At 41.9% G+C, this 4,557-nt stretch overlaps 1 pseudogene; it reads left to right on the forward strand.

Annotated features, from left to right (window-relative positions):
* The first annotated feature begins 2,528 nt into the window (after positions 1–2,528).
* Positions 2,529–3,335, forward strand: LOC129498850 (40S ribosomal protein S2-like; annotated as a pseudogene).
* Positions 3,336–4,557: the final 1,222 nt, after the last annotated feature.

Consider the following 4,557-nt stretch of genomic DNA (forward strand, 5'->3'; position numbering starts at 1 on the left):
GACTCTTAGTGCTAGCTTGCTAGGATATGCCCAGAGATAGTACAAAAGCAGGCAGCAGGCCAGATTTCGCCCACTCACAATTTGTCAACCCATGGTTTACAGAATCGCTTGTCTCCAATCCTGGTTTTACTAATTCCCAAGAAGGGTTCCTCTCTCTGAGAAATAGTCTTTTCTACAGAAAATAGATAATAGGCATAAAAAAAATTTACAATCATCCTCAACAATTTGGGGGAGGACGTAGCTGCTATTTCATCCAATGAATTATCTTTATTTTTATCCCACATCCTTCCTTTAGCAGTTCCTCATAAGGTCCCAATTCCCTTCGTGAATAATGGGGTCTAGGCAGACTCTTAGGTGGTTCTCCATTCCTTTCCTAGTGGCTTCTGTGGTTTATAATGGGGGACAGCAAACTACAGCCTGTGGGACAAAACCAGTCACCCCCTCCCCATTTTTGTATGGCCCACAGCTAAGAAAGATTTTTTTACATTTTTATGTGGTTGGAAAGAAATCAAAAGAAAAATACTATTTGTGACACATGAGAATTTATGAAATTCAAATTTCAATGTCCATAAATAAAGTTTTATTGGAACATAGCCATGCTTACTCATTTACATATTATCTATGGCTGCTTTGCACTAAACGACAGAGTTGAGTAGTTGCGACAGAGACCGTATGGCCTGCAAAGCCTAAAATATTTACTATCTGGCCCTTTACAGAAAAAAAAAATTGCCAACTACTTGCTTAGCGTATGGCTCTGAAATCAGACTGTGTTCAAATCCCTTCTCACCATTTTTAGTACTGCGTCCTCCTGGACAGTTTACCTAACCTCTCCTTACATCAGTTCCTTCATCTACGAAACAGGGACATAGCAACACTTACTTCATAAATCGATGTGAAGAAGAGCTGTATTTATCTCTGGAAGCAACTTAGACCAGAGACATTCAATAAATGTTAGCTTTTTAAAAAAATTTTATTTATTCATGCATGAAAGACACACAGAGAGAGGAGAGACATAGCCAGAGGGAGAAGCAGGCTCCCTGCGAGCTGGATGCAGGACTGGATCCCAGAACCGCGGGATCACGCCCTGAGCCAAAGGCAGCCACTCAAGCACTGAGCCACCCAGGTGCCTAATGTCATCTACTTTATTGTGCTTCTCTGAAATTGGATCTTATTTATATAAATACACATAATAATGAAACGAATATGGTTTTCCACCTATAAACAGCAATCAGATCCCAAAACGTTGAAATTTTCACATGGAGTGCAGTGGTATTTTATACATTAATAAGAAACACTTAGTTGCCACTATATAGTTGTATAGGGCCGTGAAAGGCAACATGACTCCTTCTAGAAGCTGTCAGTATACTGAGGGAGCAAAGTTCCAACGTGTGAAACAGACATACCTTTAAAAGATGACTTTATCAACAATTTTAGAAAATATACATTTTTCCTACTACTTCATTTTCTTTAAAGATTCTATTTATTTATTTGACCGAGCATAGCACGAGCAGGCTTCCCACTGAGCAGAGAGCCCTGCATGGGGCTTGATCCCAGTACCCTGGGATCATGACCTGAGCCAAAGGCAGACACTGAGGCACCCAGTCATCCCTCCCTACTACTTTAATAGCAGCTCTGTATATTAAATTATCATGAAATATTCTATTATTGAACTTAATAATAAACAAAATCAACAAACAGAAATCAGTTGCATTTCTATACGTTAACAACAAACTGTCTGATAGAGAAAATAAGAAAGCAAAGAATCCCATTTACAATTGCATCAAATATATATATATATATCCCACTCAGGAATGAATCTAACCAAGGGGAAAGACCTGTACACTGAAAACTGTAAGACATTGATGAAGAAGATTGAAGAAGATACACATAAATGGAAAGACATTCTGTGTTCTTGGATTAGAAGAGTTAATTGTGAAATGTCCATACTCTACAAAGCCATCTACAGATTCAATGCAATCTATCAAAATGTCAGTGGCTTTTTCCATAGCAGAAGAAACTATCCTAAAATTTGTATGGAGCCACAAAAGACCATGATTATCCAAAGCTATCCAAAGAAAGAACAGAGTTGTGGTCATCACACTTCCTAATTTCAAGCTATATTACAAAGCCGTAATTACAAAGTCACAAACTAATCAAAGCACTATGGCACTGACAAAAACTCGGGTGCACTGACCAGTGGCACAGAATATAAACCCATACGTAAGCCCCCATGTATACAGTCAACTAATTTTTGATAAGGGAGCCCAGAACACACAATGGAGAAAGAATATCCTCTTTAATAACGCTGTTGGGAAAACTGGACAGCAACATGTAAAAGAATGAAACTGGACCCCTACCTAACATCACTCCCCAAAATTAACTTGAGATGGATCCAAGACTTAAATATAATACCTGAATCCATTTAAAACTCCTAGAAGAGAACAGAAAAATGTATCCTTGACATTAATCCTGGCAATAATTTCTCAGATAAGACAGCAAAAACAGCTTCTTCTCCGAGAGAACACCACATGGCAGATGATGCCGGTGCTGCGGGGGGCCCCGGGGGCCCGGGAATGGGAGGCCTCGGCCGGGGCTGCGGAGCTCATGGAGCACAAGGAGTGGATCCCCGTCCCCGGCTGGCCACCGAGTCAAGGACATGAAGATCAAGTCCCTGGAGGAGATCTCTCTCTTTTCTCTGCCCATCAAGGAATCTGAGATCATTGACTTCTTCTTGGGGGCATCATCCCTCAAGGATGAGGTCTTGAAAATCATGCCCGTGCAAAGCAGACCCGTGCTGGCCAGTGGACCAGGTTCGAGGCATTTGTTGCCATCGGAGATGACAACGGACACGTGGGTCTGGGCGTCAAGGGCTCCAAGGAGGTAGCCACCGCCATCCATGGGGCCATCATCCTGGCCAAGCTTTCCATCATCCCGAGCGACGAGGCTACTGGGGGAACAAGATCAGCAAGCCCCACACTGTCCCAGGCAAGGTGACTGGTCGCTGTGGTTCTGTGCTGGTGCGTCTCATCCCTGCCCCGAGAGGCCCTGGCATTGTCTCAGCCCCTGTGCCCAAGAAGCTACTGATGATGGCTGGTATTGACGACTGCTACACTTCGGCCAGGGGCTGCACTACCACCCTGGGGAACTTTGCCAAGGCTACTTTTGATGCGATCTCCAAGACCTACAGCTATCTCACCCCTGATCTCTGGGAAGAGACTGTGTTCACCAAGTCTCCCTATCAGGAATTCACTGACCATCTTGTAAAGACCCACACCAGAGTCTCCGTGCAGAGGACCCAGGCTCCACCTGTGGCTACCACATAGTTTTATACAAGAAAAATAAAAGTGGGGGATCCCTGGGTGGCGCAGCGGTTTAGCGCCTGCCTTTGGCCCAGGGCGCGATCCTGGAGACCCAGGATCGAATCCCACATCGGGCTCCCGGTGCATGGAGCCTACTTCTCCCTCTGCCTGTGTCTCTGCCTCTCTCTCTCTCTCTATCTCTCTCTCTCTGTGACTATCATAAATAAAAATTAAAAAAAAAGAAATAAAGTGAATTAAAGCTTGTTTAAAAAAAAAGACAGCAAAAACATAAGCAACTAAATCTAAAATAAACAAGTGGGACAACATCAAACTAAACAGCCTCAGCACAGCAAAGGAAACAAGAAATTGAAATGGCAACTTTTAGGGGTGACTGGGTGGCTCAGTCAGTTAAGCATCTGCTGTCGGCTCAGGTCATGATCTCAGGGTCCTGGGATGGAGCCCCGAGTTGGGCTCCCTGCTCAGTAGGAATTCTGCTTCTCCCTCTTCCTCTGCCCCTCCCCCTCACTCATGCTCTCTCCCTCACTCTAGCTTGCTCTCTCTCTCAAATAAATAAAATCTTTAAAAAAAAAAAAGACAACCTTCAGAAATTTTTTACAAATTATATATCTGAGAAAGGATTACTATCCAAAATAAGTAAGGAACTCATACAACTCAATAGCATAAAAGCAAATAATACAATTAAAAATGGGCAAAGGACCAAAATAGACATTTTTCCAGGAAAGACCATACAAATGACCAATAGGTATATGAAGAGGAGCTCAACATCACTAATCACCAAGGAAATGCAAGTCAAAATCACAATAAAATATTACCTCATACCTGCTAGAATGACTATCATCAAGACAAGAAATAGCAAGTGTTGGCAAGGATGTGGAGACATATGAACCCTTGCACAGGGTTGGTGGGAATGCAAATTAGTACAGCCATGACAGAAAATAGTTTGGCAGTTTCTCAAAAAATTAAAAATTGAACTATAGTGTGATCTAGCAATCTCATTCCTGGGCATACATCCAAAGGAGTTGAAATCAGTATCTCAAAGAGATATCTGCACGCACATTCATTGTAGCATTATTCACAATAGCCAAGGTGAAAACAACCTAAATGTCTTTGACAGATGAATGGATTAAAAAGATATGATATATATGTATACAAAATAAATATACACATAATATATATGGATATATAGAAAATATATGGAGATATGTGTGTGCACATAATACAAACATATATATGCACA

This window comes from Nyctereutes procyonoides, unplaced genomic scaffold (assembly GCF_905146905.1).
Source record: "Nyctereutes procyonoides isolate TBG_1078 unplaced genomic scaffold, NYPRO_anot_genome, whole genome shotgun sequence".
In the NCBI taxonomy this organism is placed as follows: domain Eukaryota; kingdom Metazoa; phylum Chordata; class Mammalia; order Carnivora; family Canidae; genus Nyctereutes; species Nyctereutes procyonoides.